The sequence below is a fragment of the Typopeltis vanoorti genome, chromosome 17 (genome assembly GCF_054136105.1).
Source record: "Typopeltis vanoorti isolate ZY-2024b chromosome 17, IOZ_Tvanoo_1.0, whole genome shotgun sequence".
NCBI classification, from domain to species: domain Eukaryota; kingdom Metazoa; phylum Arthropoda; class Arachnida; order Uropygi; family Thelyphonidae; genus Typopeltis; species Typopeltis vanoorti.
Genome location: NC_143565.1, coordinates 44,490,342 through 44,516,986, shown reverse-complemented (window position 1 = coordinate 44,516,986; position 26,645 = coordinate 44,490,342). Strand labels below are relative to the sequence as shown.

The window sequence follows — 26,645 nt, the reverse complement described above, 5'->3', positions numbered from 1 at the left end:
ATAGTGTCTGAATTTCAGACACAGTTTCCTTATTAGTAGCCCTACTGCTAATTATATATATATATATATATATATATATATATATATATATATATATATATATATATATATATATATATATATATATATATATATATATATATATATATATATATATATATATATATATATATATATATATATATATACTGTATACACAGTACTTTGGTATCTGATTTTGTCCTGTTGACGTCTAGAAAATAGCTATAGAATATGGAAAATTGCAAACTGCCAATACTTTTTGTGCTCAGAAAAGACCTAGGAGTATTCTGAACAATTATCAACCTCTCAATATATTATGGAATTTTACAACAAATCTCTTTAAAATTAATTAAAACATATTTTCAGAATATAATATGAGCGTAAATTATAATCAAAAGGGAATTTTTAATATTTCTCCAATAAATAGAAAGATCTTAAAACTTTTATGGGTTATTCAAGTACACCATTTTATTATTTGTATAATTTTAATAGTGGCCATTTGGGCAAGAAAACGAAGCATACTTACTCAGCCATGACTAGAGCTTTTTAGCTCAATAATACTATATCCACACAGATTTACTTCATTCAGATGACGGGATAAAGAGTCAAGGACTCAGTCCATCGCCCAGTTCTTTTAAGAACTTTAAGAACGAAGCATACTTACCTGGCGCTGGAGTTAACTTTGATCCATAAGGAAGTTCTCCCGAGTAGAGGCTGTTCCATTGCACTACGGAATGGTTGACACTCGCCACTTTCCCAAACTGGGATAGATGGAGCGTGGAATTTTTGGTATTTGGGGACTGCGTTCGCGCTCTCCCTTTAAATTAAATTAAACAACAATAAGAAATTCCAGCTAGAATCTTCAACAACCAACTTATCTCGTATTTGTATATGAAATTTATTTTGTCAAGTTTTTCCTTAGTAAATTTAGCTAATCCCTTTCCTACTTTCGGTCCATTATTGTGACGTTCATGTTTACATTTTTTTTTTCCTTACTTCAGATTTTATTTTTTTTTTTAATATAAATAGTATATATATATATATATATTTTTTTTTTTTTTTTGCTCATTGCTATAAATAGTATATATATATATTTTTTTTTTTTTTTTGCTCATTGCTACAGCTAAATGTAATGGCGGGTGCTCTTCTATTAAACTTCATGAAGTCGAATGGCACCTCTCATATCGCGTGAGGGAGTCGAAGTTCAGTATCGGTTTTTTTTTTTTTTCGCCATACCATATATATAATATATATAAGATTTCTTCTATCATGAAGGCAGTTCATAGACACTAAGTTTACAAATGATTAAAAATTTAATCAAAAACACGCAAATTTGCTGCCAGTAAATACGACCGCTTTGTCGCGGAAGTAACGTAATATACCGTCAGGTCGTGAATGTGTTAAACTGAGAAATCTGTAAGATATATTTTGATCTATTTCTATTTCTTTTTTTTTTTTTTTGTTTTAATGCTGGACTTGACCCAATCAACTGTCCTGTCCCAATCAACAAATATCCTGACCCAATAAGGGTCAATAACCTGCAGTTTGAAAATACTCCTGACAGTTAATTCCCCTTTTATTAAGGCAAACTTCTCAGACGAGTCCAGGACAAGAATCTTCTGTGAAATTCATTCAGTTTTAGAACTTATTTTAAAGCTCCTTAAATTTAGTCATAATTAATTCAATGATTGCAAAAGAGCTAAAATAACACCAATCACCATTAATCTCTCACACAGTCCAGTACATAACATTATTTTCATTTGCGTCGAAAAATTAATGTTTTGGGAGCTTTGTCCGCCGTTTGCACGAGTCTCATTAACATGCGTTATGATTATTCCGATGTTTCATTTCATAGCAACTCTTCTAACGAACTTGATATATCAAACTATGACAATAAAGGTCGTCGAACTGTTAACAATAACATCCATACGACATGGTAAGTAGTATATGTCAAAATATTTCAAGCTCCAAAGAAATTAATTTTTGTACATGTATTTATATATTCAAAAATTTTACTATGTATGGCGCTTGTACCACCTTTTCTACGAGTCACCTTATTAAAATGAGGAGGAGAAAAAAATTTCTCATCCTCTTTGTTTATTCTTTCTCTGCTGGCGCCCTTTCGATATTAAAAACGTGAAGATTTTCCTCCATCTCGTATTAACGTACTTGAGCAACCTCTTCTGTATGAGATCAGAAAAAAAAAAAAATAATAATAACCGACATTTTTAATACTCAGTAATTTATTTTTATAAAAATGATCGTAATAGAAGATTGTATATAAAGGTATAACGATTAAGGAACATTAAGCTTTTAAATAAAAAATATATTAAAAAAAGCATTAGTAACAAATAACAAGTGAAGCTGTAAGTTTTGATACGTCACAGTTGCTTACAAAACCTTAAATCTTCACTTTAAAAAAAAGGATTCAAGAATTTGAAGACCATATTTCCTGAATGATGGACTGACAGGGAAGGGCTTTATTTTTGCCTGCTCGATCTCTGGATTTAACTCTTCCCCATCTTGACCTGGGCGAGCCCTTGCATTTGAACGTCGATTATTTTAAATGATGGAAAACATGCAGAGATTTAATAGTGTTTGGGAATAAACTTCTCTCTGCACTTGTTATTATCGTTCTTGCTATTCAATTCTAGGATCTTCGATTAAAAAAAAATATTTTTAGGACACCTTTATTTAATTACTGTACAAATACTACATAAAAATCATATACACACATATACAAACATAAGAGTTCTTCAAGAAACTAAGGTCGAATCTTTCTTTTTACTGTCCAGTTAACTTAATAAAATATTTCATGTATATAAAAGAAGGCACTGCATTCTGACAAACAAAACGATAGAACCATTGTAGAAATTCCTTACACAGAATAGGTGCTGACAACTCCTATGATTTCGCATTACTCTCAAACCCTCTGACGTTTAAAATACTCCTTAAACACCGTCCATCAAAATCACCAAGTACCCTATTATTATTTTTATGCATTGTCCAAGTCTCCGCGCCACAACTAAAATAAATTGACTATTACAAAATTTAAATCACGTTCTTCCTGTTATTATGCTAACTTTCCGAATTTCCCTACGGTTTTGAATATTCTGGGGCCATTGCCAATCTTGTATCCACTTCAATTCTCACGTGACTAGTTTCCATAATACAGTAAGCAACATAACTGAAGTGAGAGAACAGACTTGCTCTATCGTACATCTTTCAGGAAACACAGAAGATGATCACCTGTATTGCTAGTCTTGCTTTCTCGCCATCGACAATCAAACTTAGCCGACTCAGCATCCTCAACTGCATATTTGTGAATAAGGATAAATCTCCAGCATAACATACAATAGATATACTAAGATTTTTAGACCTTATAGCTCGAAATATTGTTCATCACAGAATCATGGCAGCACTAAATAGAAAAGGTGGCAAGACGTTGGTCATATAAAGCAGTTATAATGCTAATAAGGTTGCTACGAAGTCCTTAAGCGCTTACAATCTTCAATAAATTTCACCTGTGACCAGAATGGAAGCCCTTTTTGAAGTCAACAAAATAATACTGTCAACATTATTTATGAATTGTCTCACACTTCATTCTCTTCTCGTTATCCTCGTTTTTGTTTTTTTTTACATTTATTTGATATAAAAAATCTTTAATTTTGTAATAATTTCAAGAAATATTTAATATAATATTGTAACTTTTATATTGTTTTAGATATTCTTTAAAATTAGCTCGATTTTAAAATTTATAATAAAAGAACATCATATTTATTAACACACCTTAAATTATACAACATAATAATATAATAATAAAATTTAACTAGAAGCTGGTAATTCAATTCGGAAAATTCACTCACAAGAAGGTGAGGATGATTTCGTGTATCTGCTGGACCTCTCTAGCAGCAAAATCAAGAAAAAGAAAAAAAAACTGCGGTAACGGTGAGAATGAATCATTCAAATTCGTTGTCATTCTAGGTAGGAAGGCTACATCGAGATATGACTTTTTGGTAGTATCAAAGGAATAAAACAAACAGGCAATTACATATTAATCTAATATTTCGTATAAAACAATATATTTAATATTTCATATATAAAACTATATATGACATCACTGTCCATTGGTTCGATGCAATTTTCATCATTTTCCAATTCCATTCTGCTCATTGTTGGATGCCTCAAATCCTACAAACTCTTTCAATACCACTTCACATCATCTACTTACCATTGGCTTTTTCTGTTTATACTATCCATTGTGATGAAATTCAAGATTTCAATATTTCTGCTGTTATCCATCCTGCAGATGTGTCCAAAATGCTGTTTCTTTCGAATCATTTTCTCCATTATATTCTCTTCGCAGTCTACTTTTGTAAAAACCGCTTTTTTTTTTTTTTTTTTTACAGTAATGCTTTATTAAGTAGGCACTATGAGACTTGGAAAGTAATAACTCAGCGCCTTTTAAAATTAATTATATAAAAATAAATACGAATAATTAAGTATTTTTATTTAATGAACATTAGTTGCATATGATAAAAGCTTTAAAAAACTTTTCTATAACGTAATAACGTAACATATCCATAATATAAATTATATTATGGATATATAATAATAATAATAATAATAATAATAATAATTTGTGAGTTCAACGTATCTCATCATTGGCCTGTGGAGTAAGATAGGCTGAGATTCAGCAGATAGTAGGAGAGGAAATAAAGATAGAGTGCATAGTGGTAGAGTAGATGAATGAGGCCTCAGCTGACCTGTTTTAGCTGTTGACCCCCCAGGGGTGCTTCTAAAACGGTCGTTGATTTTTCACTTTTAAAAAGGAAAAATCCTGAAAAGGAAAAAAAAGGAGAGACTAGACAAACTTAACAAGTGTAAATAAATCTAAAGACTATGTGGAAGACAATTCTATAGAGGAATGAGTTTGCCGAGCAAACCCAGAACAGTATAACCAGGAAAAGAAGGGAGATGACCTGGCCCGGAAGACCCCGCCCTGAAAAGGGCTTGGGACCACCTCGATGTTGGCCTTCGCAGTCCGGGTTTGTTCAGGTCAACCCCAACCTGGGGACAGAAAAACTTTCAACTGTGAAAGGACTAGACCTACCTGTGGGTTAAACGCTGATCAGGAAGGAAGATCGGGATAGCGTCAACACCTACAACTTGAAGGTGTTATAGGTGCAGACACAGCCGGATTCCCCCCTGTATGATCTGGCAGATGGTTGGTGGATCGCACCATCTCCTCAGGAACCGCTCTTCTCCCCGTAAGTACCTTTCCTGCTCCAGGAAGCGGCGGAGGTAGGCTGAGAGACAGTTCTTAACACGGAGATAGATGCGATCCCCCTCGTTAAGAAGGTGTTTTTTCCTGGTTTTCCAAATGTGGTGCTTAATCACATTTATTAGGAAAATCAGGTGTTTCTTGTTTTTGGTTACTGGGGGAGGAAACTGTAGAAATACTATTTCGGGGAATGTGAGCGCTGGGATCGCAAGCACCTCAGCCAGTCTGTGCCAAACACGCTGTGCTGGCGGGCAGTGAAAGAAGAGGTGCCCTACGGTTTCTATCGCACCGCAGACGTCGCAGAAGGGGTTGCATGGTCGCGGGTTGTAAGCTGATTTTACGAGTTTCACCGGGAGTCTGCCGTAGGCGATTCTCCAGGCTAAGTCCCGGTGAAATGGTTGCCCCCAGCTGTTTTTTATGTTGGTGAACAGCACCTCTTCGTTTGTGCCCAGATCGGGTTTTTCCCAGTCAAAGCTGTCAAAAATTTTCCAGTACAGCTTGTTTGGGCTGAGCTGAAGCACTCGAACTCCATCCGTTGCCAATTTTTTAAAAAGTTTACATATTGTGTAGTACCACTCAGGCACCGTCTCTGCACATGGTCCGGCGTGGCCAGTAATCCCGAAGTAGGGTAGGAAAAATCCTAAGAAGTATTTCATCAGATTGCCGGAAGGGTGATTTGATGCCAGTGCTTTCCGTGTGGTCTGAGCAGCGTTGGTTAGGTGGCAGTATTTGAGGATTAGCAGGGCGAATCCCCCTTGTGTGGGGGGAAGATGGAGAAATGCCCTGCGCACCTCGTGTTTCCTGTTGTTCCAGAAAAAATTAGTGATATGTTTGTGAATGGCGTTGTCTTGGATATATAAATATATTATTATAAAAATATATTATAAATATAAATTATTATATATTATGGATAATTATTAACTTGATGCTTATGATACAGCGTGGTGTGGATTGCGATCACATGACCTAAATGTTTTCGAAATAGGTTAATACACTACAGAAAGCATAAAAGCAACGTGTATGCATTGCAATAAATTACTTTTCTTAAAGAACGCCTACCGAATTTTAAGAAAAATTTAGTGATATACAAAGCTGTAAGTTAACAGAATGTTTTCTTCGTCAGGGTTACGTCTTTCCAAGTATGGAAATTATCCAGAATGATGTTTTGTATTTTATTAATTTTTTATTCATTTCCTTCTCTGGAGTAGAAACAAGGAATTGTTCAAGCCACTTCACAACTCTAATAAGCCTCGCGGGAGTCGCTCATCGGACAAAGAAAATCATCCACTACCAAAACACAATCACAAACATCCATTACCAGCTTGAATCGAACTCGCAGCCTGTAGGTTTGGAAACGGAACCATAATCACTTGGCCTACCGAACCGGTTTCCTAATGAAAACGAGTTCACCTTGCTTAAGAAATGTGTTCAGCATGTTGAATATATATTAATTATGCATTGCATAATTTTTTTATTTTATTGCTACATTTTATATATATATTAATGTTTTATATAAAACATTTTACATATATTAATGTTTTATATAAAACATTAATATATGTAAAAGATTTTGATCAACTGTGATCGATTGACTGCAGCTAATTTATTAAATGCGTAATCTTCGTTTATTTATTTATTTTTGTTTGTTTTTATGTGATATGAAAACTCTCTAACTTTGTAATAATTTAAAGCATATTTAAGATTTCCTATAAAACAAGATTGATTTTTGGGTGAGGTTGCTAAGTCCATTATTTTCTTCGTGTGATTGATTCAAATGAATTAAGATTCTAAGTATGAGAGATTCATCGAGATAATATCAGAGTATTAATATGTACTACCTTTATATATATATATATATATATATATATATATATATATATATTTTGTGAGTTCAACAAACTTCATCATTGGTAGAGTAAGATAGGCTGAGAGTCAGCAGATAGTAGGAGAGAAAATAAAGATGGAGTGCATAGTGGTAGAGTATATATATATATATATATATATATATATATATTAAAAACTTTGTATAAATGTATCCCTTACGTGAACTTGTTAAAGATACTGTTATATTTTCTAATCTTTTTCATAATAATAATAATAATAATAATAATAATAATAAAATAGGTTCAGAGCCCCGAAACTGATTTCACGAACCAATAATCGTGACCTGCAGTTTGAAACACACTGTAGTACAATTTCTCTTAAATATTCATGGATTCACTAAGCAAGATAAATGAGTCTGAGAATATCAAACACGATGGTCAAACTATACATAAAATTATGTGCTTCCCAAATAAGATAACTAAATAATGAAAACGCACTACTGTTATTTGGTATTAAAATATTTATAACTTGCCTTTATTAAGAAATGAAAATCAACCATGAAAATTGAGAATTTAATTCCAGAATATACGAATGAATGGTGAACGATTTTGAAATAATAATAAAAGTATATTGAAATATCTAAGGCTCATTCGATTCAAATTGTTATTTTATTTTTTCGCTCGTGAAAATCAAAACCCACAGGTAGGCCACATGCAGCCCGCGGACAGTGCTTTGGTCAGTCCCGTTCTATGCTATAAAATCAAATAAGAGACTTTGCTAATACAGTTACTAAATACCATTTTAAAGGTATAAAAATATTTACAATTTTCTTCAAAATAAATATTAAAATAACTTTCTATATACATATATCTATATATATAATATTAGTTAGCTTAAATAATTTTACAATTTTAAATAAGAGAAAACCAACAAGAACGAGAGAGCGTTTTCCTTTCATACACCATTTTTAAATTTGTATACATTTTGTAGTATAGCTATAGAACGAAGGCTTGTAGCATACTTACCTGGCGCTGGCAAAACTTTGATCTTCAAGGAAGTTTGCCCAGAAAGAGACTGACCCATTGCACACACGGGTTGGTTGACTTCTGCCACTTTCCCAAACTGGGATAGATGGAGTGTGGAATTTTTGGTAGTGGGGACTGCGTTCGCGCTATCCCTCTTGTGATGCAATCTAAAATTAGTATTTTATCAATCCTAATTCGTTATTATATATTATATATTATATGATATTATATTATATTATTATATAACGAATTAGGATTGATAAAATACTATATATATATATATATATAATATATAATATAATATTATATGTTACAAGTATTATACGAAGAGTGTAATAATAGAGTATGCTTACGCTATTGCTATGCCGAAAGTTAGATAAATAGAATTTTGCAATTGTAGGTTTATGCCTTAAAAGTGTGGTATAAAAGTCTTGCGGTTGCTACACTGCATAGTTCCTGGACAGAGACGAATTCCTGATGATTGGAGTATATAATATAATATTATATGTTACAAGTATTATACGAAGAGTGTAATAATAGAGTATGCTTACGCTATTGCTATGCCGAAAGTTAGATAAATAGAATTTTGCAATTGTAGGTTTATGCCTTAAAAGTGTGGTATAAAAGTCTTGCGGTTGCTACACTGCATAGTTCCTGGACAGAGACGAATTCCTGATGATTGGAGTACAGCTCTAATATTATCCCATATATAAAAAGGGAATTAAACTGAAAATGTGAGAATTACAGAGGTATTTCCCTACTGAGGGTTCCTGGCAAGTATACTTGAGAAACGGTTGAGAAGAATTGTGGAAGAAAAGCTTGGTGAAGAACAAGCTGGATTTAGGCCAAATAGAGGCTGTCAGGATCAGATCTTCACTTTACGACAAATAGTCGAGAAAGCATGGGAATATAACAAAGATCTCTATTTAAGTTTTGTAGATCTGGAAAAGGCATATGACAAGGTGCCAAGACAGAAGCTATTCAAAACGCTACAGTTATATGGTGTCAATGGGGCATTATATCAAGCAGTACTTAATCTTTATTTGAGTTGTAAGTCAGCAGTTAGAATTGATGGAAGTACAGGAAGATGGTTTAATGTTAAATCTGGTGTGAGACAAGGATGTACATTATCCCCTCTGCTATTCATTATCAATGTAGATCACATTATGAAGGAAAGTGGTATTAAACATGATATCAGAATTGGATATGTTAATGTCAGCTCTTTGCTTTATGCGGACGATGTTATCTTCTGGTTCCCATCTGCCATACGGCCGCGGGAGGGTAGCTAAATGCTACCATTCTAGGGAGAGATGATTATGAGCAAGGTGGGTTCCCGTTGCCTTCCTTGCCGTGAGTATTTATGACTGTAACCTGTGTGTTCACGGGGCCGGTTTGCCTGCTTGCGGGATGAAAAACCCCAGATAAACTGGCGGAAAAAACCCTGCTGCCCACGCCCAAGACCGGCTAACTTGGCTATGGCTGAGGAAGATCCTTAAACTCCTCATGTCGTGGACGGGAATCGAACCTAGGACACTCCTTCCCCAGGCATATGGTTGCGAAGCGCAAAGCCACTAGGCTAACCGCGCGGACCTACTTCTAAATAAATCCGCAACAAGTTTGCAAGATCCCCTGACTAAATTGAATAACCGTTGTCATAGATATGGTATGAAGGTTAGCATTAAAACGACAAAGATAATGAAAATTTGTGTAATGATAAGGATTTTATGATTTTCTTGCATTCTGTTGGCGTGATTGGTGAGTCTATGTGTTCTGCTTCCTTGTCTGTGAGTCTTGGTAGTTGTGTCAAGAAGTTTTGTGTTTCTGTTTCGTCATTTTCTTTTTCAGAGAATGTATTCGTGTATTGTGAGTGGAAGAATCGGAGGAGATTTGCAACTTCCTCGATTTCTAACCCCTCGTGTTTTATTTTTATTAAATTGCGCTTTCTGCTTTTTTTTTTTTTTGCTCTTCAAAGAGCCTTTGGTCCTTCCTTCATCTTATTCCATTGTTTTTATTTTAGCGCGAACCCAGGCCCCTTCAAGCCTCTTTTATTTCAGTTTGTTTTAGTTTTGCTCTGAGTGCATTAATGGCTATTTTATTTTCTAGGAGTGTTCTGTTTGTTTTGTACTTCTGCATTAGTTCTTTAATTATGTTTAGTTTTTCTTTGTTTGTGTTGTATTTTTTTTTTGTTTCCCTAGCTTTATGGCGGCTTTTTTTTTACTTGTATTTTAAATTTGTCCCATGCCTCCGTTACATTTGTTATTTTTTTAACATTGTCTAGTATTTGTTTAATTTCCGATGTAAATTGAATTGATCTGTGTTAATAATGCTGTTATTTAGTTTCCATAGCAGGTTTTCTGCTAGTATTTGTGTTGCTGTCTAAGGTCTCAAGGGACAGTTTAGCCTTGACAAGTGGTGGTCACTAAAAGTTAATGGTGCATGGCAAACTTCCTTAACAGTGGACTTTAGATGCTGGCTTATGTATATTCTGTCTAGCCGTGAGTCATAGGTGGGGGGGGGGGAATGTGTATACTCCCTACGTGTAGGATATAGTATGCGAAATGTGTCCTTTATATGACATCGCTGTATTATGTGTGTGAAGTTGTTCTTTGTTGAAGTGTTTTTAATTTCTTTGTCTATATTGTTGTTTTCAGTAAAGTTCATGTCCCCGGCCGCTATGATATTTTTTATGTTTAGCATTTTATTTCCAAGTGTTTCCCAGAAGTGTTTTTTGTTGTTGTGATTAGTAGGGCCGTAGATGTTGATTAACGATACTATTTGATCTCCCCAGACCACTTCAACCTCGAGGGCTCTGTGTTCTCTTATGGTGCTGTGGGGTATTATTTGTATGTTGCTTTTTTTTCTTATGAGTGTTGATAATCCTGCGATGCCATTACCTTGTACTGGCTCGCCAACGATGTAGTAATGATATTGCAGTCTTCTGTGAAAGTGTTTCTGAGTCTGTGTTTAGTCTCGTGTCTTGTAGCATTACAATGTCTGTGTGGTTCTGATGTATCATGTTTCTAAATAATTTCTGTGACTGCTCTCTGTTTAGCCCATTACAATTAATGCTCACTATATTAGTTGGTTTCTTCATGATTTTTTAAATCAGCAGATCTTTCCTCTCTGAGTTTTTACTTTATCTTTTTCTCTTTTTGCTTTTACATTAGGTGTAAATTTCATTTTGTTCCTTCTATTTGGGGTGAAAGCACTTGGGCTTTTTTTTATTTCACCCCAGATTTTCCGGGACTTATAGTAAGCTCCTCTTTATCGTTCTTGGTGTATTCAGCGCAAGATGGCCGTTGACGAAAGAATGATGCCTAAAGATGTATATCAACTTTCTTAAAAGATAAAAATATATAAATACAGGTAATTTTCATATAATGTGAATATTAGGTTCAACAGAAATGCCACGTTATATAAATCCCGTTATACAAGACTCAGACCACACAGATAAAGTACGACTATGTTCCGAAATCGTTTTTTTTTTTAATTATATAAAAAACAGTAATTACATTTCCAACAAATTTTTTTGATTTAATTGAGGTAATTTATGTAAGTTAAGAAATCATATAAACTATGAACAAATACATAGTATAAACTTATGAAATTACAAATTTATTGTACGTAAACTTCATTGCTATTAATGCATAAATATATATATAAAAAAAAAATCAGCTAACGCCTTTTTATTCCGTATACGGGAGTAGGCGAGGCCATTTAGTCCTATCTAACTTATGGAGACTGAGTGGGCAGTTCAATCTCCACTGGTACCCAATCAGAGACAGATGGCCCAAGACTATCACTAATTAAGCGGTACGCAGTGAAGAGACGGCTCAAATGTGCCGCCATCTCGTGGTCCCTAACCCTAACACAATATATTTAATGTCTGAAATAATGTGGGTTCTACGGTCGATTTTCTTGAATTTACAGGACGAAAAACCCGAGTTTCCGGGAGAAAAAACCTGCATGTCCATGCCAGATATCGACTAACTCGGGAACCGGTCGAAAAAAGGCTTAGAAAAATTTCTTCTAGTGGCCGACTAGACTACGAAACCAAGTCTTCCTTCGTGCGGCCAAGTGCGATGGTATGCAAACACCACATCCACTGTGCTACACGGCCTCTAAAGCATAAATATATTAGGAAAAATAAAATAAAGTGCATATTTTAATCGTCATCACTCTTCAAAACTAACATTCAGCTTTGAAATAATGCTAGATTTAATATCCACTTGATGGTTTGGCTTAGATAAAGTGTATAGTTTCTTAACCGTTAATATCGGTACGAGTCCCACCGGGTTTCACGATATTTAACCGGATTTTTACAGAACTTCCTAAACCCCGGACTGGGGAAATATCAAACACTTGGTGGTGGGAATAGCTAGGCTCCCCCCATCTGATCATGCCCTCCATTCTGCCGCGTGTGCGTACCTTCGGAATTGAGGTTGACGCCACAATACCGGCAAGGGCGATGGGGAAAGCTATCATAGATTGCGTCGGCGCAGAGAACATTTTTGGATTTACCCCTTATGGGGGTGGAAGATACCACGTAGTGACCAAAAATATGGAGACCAGAGAAAGGCTTCTCCAAGGGTTTGACTGTGGTAAAGAAAAAGTTTCTCCCTTCATGGTTGGGAGCATCCTGAGAACCCTTAAGATACCACGATTTCCCCTAGAATATGCAGAGAACAACGATATAATTCATAGCGTATTCTCTAATTGGGGAGTTGTACGGGAAATGGAGGGTCACAATGACGCAGACAATATTGAGTGAAAGTCAGGGGAGGTAACCATCTCTCTTGAAATGAGGACCGAAGTTCCTAACTTTGTCCTCATAGGATCTACCAGGGTAATGGTAAATTACCCAGGCGTCAAAAAGCAATGCTTTAGATGTGGTGCCTTCAATCATCTTGGGGAAGACTACCCTCGTATAAAATGCAAGAACTGCCTAAAAATTGGCCACAACCAAGAAAAATGTGAGGCAGCTTGTTTGAAATGTGGGGTCACTGACCACAAAGTCGACACCTGCCCATCCAGAACCCTCACAGAGAGGATGGATGGTGCAATCACATCAGCAACAAAACCAAGTAATGAAAAGGTCACAACACAGGAAGAGTTTCCGCCTCTTGAGGCCACTCCTGATCATGCCGCCATGTCTAAGACAACGAAAAGGTCCCGTAATGGAGGGAAACCTACCAGAATTGCAAAGACCAGCAATACGATCCCAACAGAAGAGACTGACAATGCAGAAACCATCATGGTAACTCCCACGGACGAAAGCGGAGCTACCACTGCCAATATGGACATCGCCAATTCAGATACAGTAGAAGAAGCTGAAGTAGAGATGGAGACGAACACCAAAACTTCCAAATGGCCATTAAGTAGGCAGGAAGAAGAGCTGACAAATCTCAAAACAGCAAAAGTATCTGAAACCGAACACCCAGAAGTCCCTCCCTTATGCAAAAGCAGGGGAGACTCTAAAACATCTCCTTAGAGGTATGCCAGGGATGGCAGAAAAGTTTAAAGAGGCAATAGATAAAGTAGGAGAACCTGAACTCCTCCTCACAGGGAAATATGGACCTGACATCGTCAGTGCAAAATGGGGTGACCTCTTCGTTGATGACATCAGCAAAATCACCCCTGAGCAAGTAGAGGTAGCCCTGGATATAGACGAGGAGGCAGCTTCGGCGTTCTACATTGCTCTCTGCAAACTAGACATGGCCAAGGGAAGTGAAGTGGCCAAAAGAATCATAACAGCCCACAACAAAAGAAAGGAACAGTAACCACCTTGTGGATTTCTGTACTCAGCTTCACTGGTTTTTAGCTGTCACAGGTGGGGAAGGACCTGAGAACCCGAGAGGCGAAGGCTTACAGCGAGGCGGTGCGGTTCCTTGTGAGCTGCATCACTCGGGCCAGATCCTTCCTCCACCTCTAAGTTTACTTTTCCATTCCTTCTCCAGATTTATTCTCTCTTTGTTTTGTTACATGTTTCCTTTTTAGGATTTTTCCTTTTTTTTTTTTTGTAAAGTGAAAAATCAACGACCGTTTTAGAAGTACCCCTGGATGGCAAACAGCTAAAACAGGTCAACTGAGGCCTCTTTTACCTACTCTACCAATATGCACTCTATCTTTATTTCCTCTCCTACTATCTGCTGACTCTCAGCCTATCTTACTCTACAGGCCAATGATGAAATTTGTTGAACTCACAAAATATATATATGTTCTTTATTTACGAGTGGCAGGACGTCGTCATCACTTGAAATACGTTGGACATCATTTGCATAATTCTTATTGCATACTTCGGCTGGTTTAGTTATCAAGAAGTTAGTAATAAGACCTTGCTTACCACTATGCTGCAATATTTTATTACGTTAATAATATTGAGCTAAACAAATATCCAATTGTCTCGTGAATTTTCCGGAGCGCTCCATTGAGGGATCATTATCCTTAAAATAACTTCCTAACTTTCTTGTCAAGCCCAATCCTTCTGCTAATTTCTTTAAACTGAATTCCTTAACGGATTCATCACAATCAGAATCTTCGGCAGAACTTTCCCTGCCACTTGGTTCGACGTCATCTATTAATTGTACCAGTTTCTCCTCATTTAAATCTATTTCCCCATCAATTAATTCACTAATTTTGTTTTCAACCAAATCGCAAAAGCCCTCTAAGTGGCCAGTACTATAAAAATAAAATTTTTACATAAAAAAAAAGCATCAGATATTGTATGTAACTCACCAGAAAATAAAGTCTCAGCTTGAGATAAACACATTTATGATTTTTAATGCACTTTCCAGGCAGAAAACGAAGATAATTTTCAACAATAAACATTTTATACGGTAAACAATTGATGTACATGCGTGCTAAAGGGTATTTCCCCTAATATAAATTCGCTACTTATAACTACCTGCACGATACGGGCAGACGCAAATTTCACGAAGATAAAATTTGATTTTTAAGTCGCGTGGTGAAAAATATATGAAAAGATAAAGGGTTACTACAATTTGTAGACCGCGTTATAGCGAAACCGCGTTGAACAATTATTACTACAATTCGTAGACCCCGTTATATCGAAACGGCGTTGTACGAGGGTTACCTGTATATAAAGGTAACTTTTGTTGTTGTTGTTATTTAGTTTTCTTCTCCGCTACTCCACTGCTTTTCCGAGATATTTAAAATATCTAAGACGCATTCGATTCAAATGGTTATTTTATATTTTTGGTCATGAAAATCAAAACCCACAGGTGGGCCACACAAAATCTCACCGCGGATCGCATGCTATAACAGCCCTGATCTATGCTATAAAATCATATAAGAGACATTGCTATATAAAACAGTTACTACATACAATTTTAAACGTATAAAAATTTTTTTTTTCAAAATAAATATTATATAAAATAAATTTCTATATAATCTATATATATAGATATATATCTGATATTTGTTAGCTTAAATAACTTTACATCTTTAAATAAGAGGAAAAAACGAGATATTTTCTTCCATACACCGTTTTTTAATTTGTATACATTTTGTAGTATAGCTATAGAACGAAGGTTTCCAGCATACTTACCTGGCGCTGGCAAAACTTTGATCTTCAAGGAAGTTTGCCCAGAAAGAGATTGACCCATTGCACACACGGGTTGGTTGACTTCTGCCACTTTCCCAAACTGGGATAGATGGAGTGTGGAATTTTTGGTAGTTGGGGACTGCGTTCGCGCTCTTCCCGTTGTTACAATCAAAGATTAGAATTATCGGTTTTATTTTATATGCGATACGATCTGATTCGCCATATTAGAGGTATCCTTTTATTAGTGAAAATAGAAACGCTTATTATGCCGAAAGTTAGGTAATCATAGCAATGTCGACCACTTTTGGAATTGTAGGTTATGCCTTATGCGGGAGAACATTATTCTGTGTTTAAGCCGACAGAGAAAGGTAACGACTGAATCTATGGAAAAGGTAAAACGAAAATGGAAACGACAAAATATAAATGTAAATTATTCAGATAGATTTATAATTATCAAAATTGCATTATTAAAAGTAATGGAATAACAATAATAGAACAAAAATAGTAGTTATTAAGGGAGTGCAAGGCTCATTGAAAGACTCAAAATGCACTTTTAAATATAACTTTCCTTGGAATTCATACAAACTGCAGTCGCATATTTAAATAAACAACCAAGTATTTTAACAAAATTTATTGACATTTTTATTCCTTTCCTGGACGGATGCATTCATATAAAACAAACATGATTTTTAGGAAGCAAATGAATTGATTTCTTATAGCTTAAGGGCTACGAAACTGCAAAGAGCTCAACGGGTTAACGTGTTTTTGAATCCCAATAAAATAGTTCTCAACCAAAAATGCACTTGTATTTATTCATGAGTGAAGAAGTCAATAGGATATGAAGGGGGAGGAAAGAAACATTTTCCACCAAGTTATAAATTAAAAAAATTTATAATAATAATAATGATAAATAAATAATTTAAACAATCGGCCTTTTTAAATAATAAATATTCTTAATCGGCCTTGAACATGAAAAACGATTTGGAAAATCATAATTAACTATTATGGTCAGCAAATATTTTTGGCTGAATGAAAAAAATTTTCATAGGAAAAAAAAAAAAAACTTTTATTCTGTCAACGTTATTAATAAATATTAGATCTTTTTCAGAACCTTATTCAGTGAAAGACTCAAAGACCCACACAAGCAGTAAGAGAACTGCAACGTTTAAATCAGTTAAAAGTGACAAACTAGCTCCACTCCAATGAACTAAATCGAAATAACCAATAATAATAATAAAAAAAAAAACTATAGCATTGCGAAATGCAATACGCAGAATGAACTTTGCTCAAAAACATTGTTATTTATTACTAAAATATTTATAACTTATTTTTATTAAGAGATTAAATTAGCACGTATATAAGAATTTTAATTCAAGAATTTTATCTTCTACAGAGGAGAGAAAAAGTTCTTTAACTCAAGAAAATCTACCGCAGAATCCACACTGTTTTCAGATATATATATTTGTGAGTTCAACAAACTTCATCATTGGCCTGTAGAGTAAGATAGGCTGAGAGTCAGCAGATAGTAGGAGAGGAAATAAAGATGGAGTGCATAGTGGTAGAGTAGATTAAGGATTCCTCAGCTGACCTGTTTTAGCTGTTTGCCCCCCAGGGGCGCTTCTAAAACGGTCGTTGATTTTTCACTTTTAAAAAAAAAGAAAAATCCTAAAAAGGAAACATGTAACAAAACAAAGAGAGAATAAATCTGGAGAAGGAATGGAAAGGTCAACTTAGAGGTGGAGGAAGGATCTGGCCCGAGTGATGCAGCTCACAAGGAACTGCACCGCTTCGCTGTAAGCCTTCGCCGCTCGGGTTCTCAGGTCCTCCCCCACCTGTGGGAGCTAAAAACCAGTGAAGCTGAGTACAGAAATCCACAAGGCGGTTACTGTTCCTTTCTTTTGTTGTGGGCTGCTATGATTCTTTTGGCCACTTCACTTCCCTTGGCCATGTCTAGTTTGCAGAGAGCAATGTAGAATGCCGAAGCTGCCTCCTCGTCTATATCCAGGGCTACCTCTACTTGCTCAGGGGTGAATTTGCTGATGTCAACAACGAAGAGGTCACCCCATTTTGCACTGACGATGTCGGGTCCATATTTCCCTGCGAGGAAGAGTTCAGGTTCTCCTACTTTATCTATTGCCTCTTTAAACTTTTTGCTACCCCGGGCATACCTCTAAGGAGATGTTTTAGAGTCTCCCCTGCTTTTGCATGAGGGACTTCTGGGTGTTCGGTTTCAGATACTTTTGCTGTTTTGAGATTTGTCAGCTCTTCTTCCTGCGGACTTAATGGCCGTTTGGAAGTTTTGGTGTTCGTCTCCATCTCTACTTCAGCTTCTACTGTATCTCTGAATTGGCAATGTCTATATTGGCAGTGGTAGCTCCGCTTTCGTCCGTGGGAGTTATCATGATGGTTTCTGCATTGTCAGTCTCTTCTGTTGGGATCGTATTGCTAGTCTCTGCAATTCTGGTAGGTTTCCCTCCCTTACGGGACCTTTTCGTTGTCTTAGACATGGCGGCATGATCAGGAGTGGCCTCAAGAGGCAGAAACTCTTCCTGTGTTGTGACCTTTTCATTACTTGGTTTTGTTGCTGATGTGATTGCACCATCCATCTTCTCTGCGAGGGTTCTGGATGGGCAGGTGTCGACTCTGTGGTCAGTGACCCCACATTTCAAACAAGCTGGCTCACATTTTTCTTGGTTGTGGCCAATTTTTAAGCAGTTCTTGCATTTTATGCGAGGGCAGTCAGCCCCAAGATGATTGAAGGCACCACATCTAAAGCATTGCTTTTTGACGCCTGGGTAATTTACCATTACCCGGGCAGATCCTATGAGGACAAAGTTAGGAACTTCGGTCCTCATTTCAAGAGAGATGGTTACCTCCCCTGACTTCCACTCAGGATTGTCGGCGTAATTGTGAACCTGGATTCCCGTACATTCCCCACTTAGAGAATACGCTATGAATTATATCGTTGTTCTCTGCATATTCTAGGGGAAATCGTGGTATCTTAAGGTTTCTCAGGATGCTCCCAACCATGAAGGGAGATACTTTTACTTTACCACAGTCAAACCCTTTTAGAAGCTTTTCTCTGGTCTCCATATTTTTGGTCACTACCTGGTATCTTCCTCCCCCATAAGGGGTAAATCCAAAAATGTTCTCTGCGCCGACGCAGTCTATGATCGCCTTCGCCATCGCCCTTGCCGGTATTGTGGCGTCAACCTCAATGCCGAGGGTACGCACACGCGGCAGAATGGAGGGCATGATCAGATGGAGGGAGCCTAACTATTCCCACCACCAAGTGTTTGATATTTCCCCAATCCGGGGTTTACGAAGTTCTGTAAATTTCCGGTTAAATATCGTGAAACCCTATGGGACTCGTACCGATATTAACGGTTAAGAACAGAAACTATACACTTTATCTAAGCCAAACGGCCGAAAAGCGATCTGAATTATACTACACACTTGATCTAAGCCAAAAGGCCGAGAAGCTAACCATACTACAGAAATGATCCTGTGAAGTATGACCTTTATGTTAATAAAATTTGTGAGTTCAACAAATCTTCATCATCGGCCTGTAGAGTAAGATAGGCTGAGAGTCAGCAGATAGTAGGAGAGGAAATAAAGTTAGAGTGCATAGTGGTAGGGTAGGTTAAAGAGGCCTCAGTTGACCTGTTTTAGCTGTTTGCCCCCCAGGGGCGTTTCTAAAACGGTCGTTGATTTTTCACTTTACAAAAAAGGAAAATTCCTAAAAAGGAAACATGTAACAAAACAAACAAAAAAAAAGTACAGAGAAAAGCAAAAATTGAAAGTTAAACTTAGAGGTGGAGGAAGGATCTGGCCCGAGTGATGCAGCTCACAAGGAACTGCACCGCCTCGCTGTAAGCCTTCGCCGCTCGGGTTCTCAGGTCCTCCCCCACCTGTGATAGCTGAAACCGGTGAAGCTGTGTACAGAAACCCCACAAGGTGGTTACTGTGTCTTTCTTTTGTTGTGGGCAGTTATTATTCTTTTGGCCACCTCAGTTCCCTTGGCCATGTCTAGTTTGCAGAGAGCTATGAAGAACGCCGAAGCTGCCTCCTCGTCTAAATCCTGGGCTACCTCTACTTGCTCAGGGGTGATTTTGCTGATGTCATCAACGAAAATATCACCCCATTTTTCACTGACGATGTCAGATCCATGTTCTCCTGTGAGGAGGAGTTCAGGTTCTCCTATTTTTTTTATCGCTTCTTTGAATTTTTCCGCCATCCCTGGGATACCTCTGATGAGATGGCTGAGAGTCTTCCCTGCTTTCGCGTGAGGGACTTCTGGGTGAGCGGTCTCAGATACTTTTGCTGTTTTGGGCGTTACCAACTCTTCTTCCTGTGGGCTTAATGGCCGTTTGGAGGTGTTGATGTTCACCTCCATCTTTCCTTCTTCCCTATCTATATCTATTTCATCTGTATTAGTATCTATATCTATATTGGTATTGATGGTTTCAATAACGACTGTTTCTTCTTGTTGGATTTTACTGCTTGTGGAAGTTTTTTTCCCCTTTCGGTTTTTCTTAGACGTGGAGGTATGGATTTCTGTTATATTAGGAGCAGCCTCGAAAGGAGGAGAAGATTCCTGTGGTGTGTCATTTCCATTGCTTGGTGGAGTTGCTGGCGTAATTGCACCACCCATCCTCTCAGCAATGGTTCTGGATGGGCATGTGTCCACTTTGTGGTCAATTACCCCACATTTCAGGCAAGCTGACTCACGGTTGTCTTGGTTGTGGCCTGCTTTGAGGCAGTTTTTACATTTCACTCTAGGACAGTCCGCCCCAAGGTGAGTGAAAGCACCACATCTAAAACATTGTTTTTTTACACCAGGGTAGTTTATCATTACTCTGGCGGATCCAATAATAATGAAGTTGGGAACGGGCGTTTTCATCTCGAGGGAGATGTGGACTTCACCCGACTTCCATTTGGGGTTTTCTGCGTCATTTAGGACTTCCACCTTGTGTATAACGCCCCAATTCCCGAATATTTCGTGGATGATCTTTACATCCGTTTCAATATATTCTAAAGGGAATCTGGGGATTCTAAGTAATTTGGTAATACTCCCTACCAAAAATGGAACTATTGTTTTTCCATTACATTCGAATCCTGCAAGTAGTTTGTCTCTTGTTTGCTTACTCCTTACTACTACTTGGAAGCGGCCACCACCAAAGGGAGTAAACCCAAAAATCTGCTCAGCGCCGACGCTTTCGATGAGGGCTTTGGCCAAACATCGAGGTCGTACATCAGCTTCCACTTCGATTCCAAGGGTCCGCGTACGCAGCAAAGCCATGCTGGTGAGGGGGGGCCTAAGCTATTCCCACCACCGAGTGTGTTATTCTTGCCCCAGTCTGGGGTTTATTCTGTATCTGCTGCTGTAGTTTATTATCAAGTGCCTCTATGAGACGCTTTGCCGATAATAACTGAGCTAACATATACTATACTACAATTTGCGCTTAGCTAAACAATTTGCTAATCACTTATGAGGAAAATTCACAAAAATGAACTACATACTTGATCTTAGCCAAAAAGGCCGAAAGCGACCTTTATGTTAATATTAACACTCGGGAGCTCGAGGTAGTAATAGTAATTTTGTAGCGCAGGACGAAGTATATATCTGAGAGATACATTCATTACTAGCATGTGCTAAAATGCAAAAAAATAAAGAACAATCACTGCTAATATAATACTTGATGGTACAAATTAAGTGCATATTAAATCCAACATTATTTCATAGCCTAATATAGAAAATGCAAGTTTTGTGTCGAAAATATATATAGAAACTATAAGGTTCAATGGAAACAAGCATAAGTAGTGCAACTTTGGGCAACTCGTTGCAAAGGTGGAACAAACTACAGATGTCTTTCCTTAGTATTTTCCATAAATATAAAGCACATCTCCTAGAGAATATGTATGATAGAAATATGTATGGTAAATATTGAGTCCAACATTATTTCAAGAGTTTCGTGCCGAAAACATAGAAACTAAAATGTTATGTGCGGCGGAAGCAAGCCTAAGTAGTGCAACGTTGGGCAACTCGTTGCAAAGGTGGAACAAGCTAGTGCCCTTCTGTTTAGTATTTTCCATAAATGTAAAAGCACATCACCTAGAGGATATGTCTGATAGAAATATATATGTTAACTATTGAATCCAACATTATTTCAATATTATTTCAAGAGTTTCGTGCGGAAAATATAGAAACTAAAGGTTTCGGCGGACACAAGCATAAGTAGTGCAACTTTGGGCAACTCGTTACAAAGGTGGAACAACCTACAGATGTCTTTCCTTAATATTTTCCATAAATGTAAAGCACATCTCCTAGAGGATATGTATGATAAAAATAAGCCTTTAGCTCTCTATTTCAGTAATACATGATGGTTCATTTATTTTCAGTTACAATCTAGAAATTATTGAAACAAAGAAATATAAAGAATAAAAAATTTTGTTACAAAATAACAGCAACGAAAGTGCAAAATACCACTCATAATATACTCACGCGCAGCTACTCACGCGCAGCTACTACCTTCGACCTATACAATAGATAGGTTAAAGAATATTCATATTAACAATTACCATGTATCTGTCAGATCAGATTCGACCTCCTGAGTGTTAATATTAGAGTAATTAATATGTACTTCCTTTATTAATATTAATATCAATGGTGTTACATATTAATATTAATATCAGCGTGTTATTATATCATCATCAAATTCCTGACATGTACCCTCAAGAGGTGTACATGATATGATAGTACTACATGAAAAAAATTACATCATTACTAACTTTCTATCTACAATTTTCCTCCAAATCAGTGTGTTACTTACTCCAACATTATCAGATCTTATATCTCAATCGTCTAAGGCACGTGGACTTTATCCTGCCAACCTGCAGAGAACACTTGTTTTGCTAATCTTTCCTCTCCCATTCTATTTAAGTGACCATACCACCTGAGATTAGCTCTGCTAACGCATTCCTGGATGCTGACAATGTCAAGTTCTTTCCTGATATCTTCGTTTTTAATATGATATTGCCATTGATGCCATCTGTTCACGCCTCTAATCTTTTTCAGGACTCTCATATCTGCGGTCTCTAATCTTTGGTCAAGTGTTTTACTTCTGACCCAGCTCTCAGATCCATAAGTTAAAACTGGTTTGAACACTGTCTGGTATACAGCTAATTTAGTGTTCAGACTAATTTCTCTCTTATTCCATATGAATTTATTCAATGACTTCCTACCATACCAGCTTTGTTGATTCTGTTGTCTATTTCCATAGTTAATTTACCATCTTCACTAAAAATCGTGCCTAAGCAGCTGAAATGTTTTACTTGTTCCACAGGTTCTCCGTTCACAATGCAGTTGATATTTTCAACGATTCTGCCTATTTTCATTGTCTTTGTCTTTTTGTTGCTGACCTTCATACCATATCTATTACAACAGTTATTCAATTTAGTCAGGGAATCTTGCAGACTTGTAGCGGATTTATTTAGAAGTATAACATCATCCGCATAAAGCAAAGAGCTGACATTAACATCTCCAATTTTGATATCAGGTTTAATACCACTTTCTTTCATAATGTGATCCATATAGATAATGAATAACAGAGTGGATAATGTACATCCTTGTCTCACACCAGATTTAACATTAAACCATCTTCCTGTACTTCCTTCAATTCTAACTGCTGACTTACAACTCAAATAAAGACTAAGTATTGCTGATATAATGCCCCTTTGACATCATATAACTGTAGCGTATTGAATAGCTTCTCTCTTGGCACCTTTTCATATGCCTTTTTCAAATCGACAAAACTTAAATACAGATATGTTATATTCCCATGCTTTCTCGACTATTTGTCGTAAAGTGAAGATCTGATCTTGACAGCCTCTATTTGGCCTGAATCCAGCTTGTTCTTCACCAAGCTTTATTCCATAATTCTTCTCAACCGTTTCTCAAGTATACTTGCATAGATCTTGCCAGGAACACTCAGTAGGGAAATACCTCTGTAATTCTCACATTCAGTTTTATTTCACTTTTTATATATGGGATGATATTAAAGCTCTACTTCAATCATCGGGAATTCGTCCCTCTGTCAGGCTTTCTGAACTATGCAGTGCAGCCACTGTAAGACTCTTATACCACCATACTTCGGCATTTCTGGTCGAATATCATCTCCTCCTGCTGCCTTTCCGCATTTCAAGCCTTTGATGGCTTTTTCTACTTCAAGTATGGATAATGTATTCCTGACTGTATGCTTGTTGAGTGTTTTTTACCACTGTGCTGTCATCACTGCTTGTTTCATTTAGCAGTTTTTCAAAGTAATTACTCCGTACTTCAAGGATATCTTTTTCTCCCGTTTTCATGTCACCTTTATCATCTCTAACTCCTTTTAAAGCACCCTTTCCTCCATTCCTAAGCTTCTTCAACAACCTCCAGAATATCTTACCACCTTCTTATTTTCTATATTCTTGCCAAACTCCTCCCATGACTTTTGTTTAGCTAGTTTTACACTGTTTGGCATTCTTGCATTTGTCTCTGTATTCTCTAAGAGCACAAGCTGACTTATTTGACAGGAACTTTTGATAGCTTCTTTAACTTCCTGTGTCCACCAAGGAGTTCTGATTTTTTTTTTTTTTTTTCAATCCTTGCAGACAACCTCACCACATGCCTCTCTGGCAGAATCAATCAATGTTTTCTTCAGAGTTTTACCACTGATGCTCCAAGGTTTGATTCCTGTTCTGAAACTGTTTCATTTTTTCTTCAGTAATCTTTGTGGATTTTAGTCTACAGTTCACATCTGAGAGCTGCTCAACTTTTATTTGCTTTAAAACTTTCTTACATGTTATTCTTTTCAATATGAAATTCAATTTTATCCTGCTCAAGACTAAATAGTGATCACTTCCAATTTCAAATCCTCTGTACACTCTGGTGTCCTGCACCAGGGAGAAAACATCACTATCAACAATAACATAGTCAATGAGACTTTTCTTTTTCCTTGCCTCTTCTCTCCATGATGTATATTAATATGTTAGTACATATTAATATACATCAGTGTCCATGGGTTCTATGCAATTTTCACCAGTTTCCAATTCCATTCTGCTCATTGTTGGATGATTCAAATCCTACAAACTTTTTCCATACCGCTTCTTCACATAATCTATTTACTGTTGTGCCGAAAATGACGTTTCTTTCTAAAATCTCTTTGCGTTATATTCTCTTAGCAGCCTATTTTTCTATACAGTTCGTTTGTTATCGTAATCTTATTAAATCCATGCTGCTAATACAATGAAATAGCAGCATGGATTTAATAAGATAGCAACCAAAGATTTAATAAGAAATAATGAAAATTGAATAAATTTATTACAATTCTGCATACGAATAATGAATTAAGAATAAATGGCACATTCTTTGATCATGAAATGAAACAAAAATAATGGTAGCATACAAGAGGGCAAAAACCTGGATTTGATTATATTATAAATAAAAGAGAAGTCATGGAAGGAAACATTATTGATGATGTTTTGAAATTATCTGTCAAAGAATAAAACAAAGCATACAGAGAATAATAAAATCTAGAACAGAAATACGGAATGAAATCATGTGATATCTATGCTAGAAAATATTGATAGATAAACTGGAAAAAAACAAACAGTAGAAGAAAAATGGTCAGCTTTTAAAGACATTTTACACGAAACAGCAAAATAGTAAGAGAAAAAAGAATGGATATTATTCTATTAAGAAGAGGTCAAAAAATTAGCTGAAAATAAAAGAAAGAAGCCACATTTCTGAAATGTCTGAAGTCAAATCAAATACATTAGTGTATGAAGACTATAAAACTATACGAAATATATTAAAAAGTGAGATAAGACAAAATAAACGGAATACGAGAATAACTATTCCAAAGAATCATAACACGATTCTTATGGTACTCAAAAAAGAATCTGGAAAGCAATACAAACTCAAAAGAAAGAACGAAATGAAAGCATAAAAATAACAATTATTGGACTGGATAAATGGAAGGATTACTTTGTATAATCTATATTCAAAAAATAATAAAGATAATATAATCAAATAATTATATTTATGAAGAGGGTAACATAACTTTGGAATAACAGAAAAATATATTGGAAAAACCTTTAAAGAACTAAACAAAATAGAAAATCAACTGCTATCGATAAGGTATAGAATAAACTGTTAAAGTATAGGAAATAATTAGCAAAAGAAGTGAGGGATATTTATTCTAAATACAGTATTTAAAGATGGAAAATTACCAAATGGCTAGCAAAAGACAAGGTGACTCGTTCTGCCCGACTTTATTTAATTTAGTGATGAATGAAATAAAGAAAGAAGTAAACTAAATGGAAAGGTGTAGAAAAGAAATTATAAATGATTGGTTTCGCTGATGTTATAATAATCTTACTAGCAGAAAATGAAGATGGTACGAAGATTAATAAATACATTCAATAATGCAACAGAAAAGAAAAATTTGAAGATATCAATGAAAAAAAAAAAAATGCTAAACATGACAGTTGCCAGAGAACCCATGAGGTAAATTTGAAATTATACGGAAATAAACGAACGAAGTATTATTAAAAAACATTTAGGAATAGAAATAAATGACTTAGTATCGCACAAAATGAAGTACAAGAACAACTAGTAGAATATCTGGATGCCTCATCTGGAAGAACAAGTAAAGAAAAAATTAATAAGAAGAATCTCCAAAAGAGCAGTCCACCCAATTTGCAGTAGAAACAAGCGCAACTACAAAAATTAGACAAATTAATGAAACCATTGAGATTAAGACAATAAAAAAAATTGAAGGTTTACGTAACAAAGTAAACAAATTTAAGAACTCAAAAATCAGAGAAAATTGTAAAACATAGTCAATAAATCATTAATTCAAAAATTGGAAAGAAAATGAAA

The 26,645-nt window shown here is 36.0% G+C and overlaps 4 non-coding genes across 4 annotated transcripts; 3 read left to right on the top strand and 1 right to left on the bottom strand.

The window, feature by feature from the left end:
• The first annotated feature begins 677 nt into the window (after positions 1-677).
• On the top strand, positions 678-842 carry LOC150097349 (U1 spliceosomal RNA). Its single transcript, XR_016549768.1, has one exon. It is a non-coding gene; the product is annotated as a U1 spliceosomal RNA (small nuclear RNA).
• A 7,304-nt stretch (positions 843-8,146) lies between these two features.
• LOC150097348 (U1 spliceosomal RNA) lies at positions 8,147-8,309 on the top strand. Its single transcript, XR_016549720.1, has one exon. It is a non-coding gene; the product is annotated as a U1 spliceosomal RNA (small nuclear RNA).
• Positions 8,310-15,713: 7,404 nt separating this feature from the next.
• On the top strand, positions 15,714-15,878 carry LOC150097347 (U1 spliceosomal RNA). Its single transcript, XR_016549726.1, has one exon. It is a non-coding gene; the product is annotated as a U1 spliceosomal RNA (small nuclear RNA).
• Positions 15,879-18,966: 3,088 nt separating this feature from the next.
• Positions 18,967-19,156, bottom strand: LOC150097346 (U2 spliceosomal RNA). Its single transcript, XR_016549729.1, has one exon. It is a non-coding gene; the product is annotated as a U2 spliceosomal RNA (small nuclear RNA).
• Positions 19,157-26,645: the final 7,489 nt, after the last annotated feature.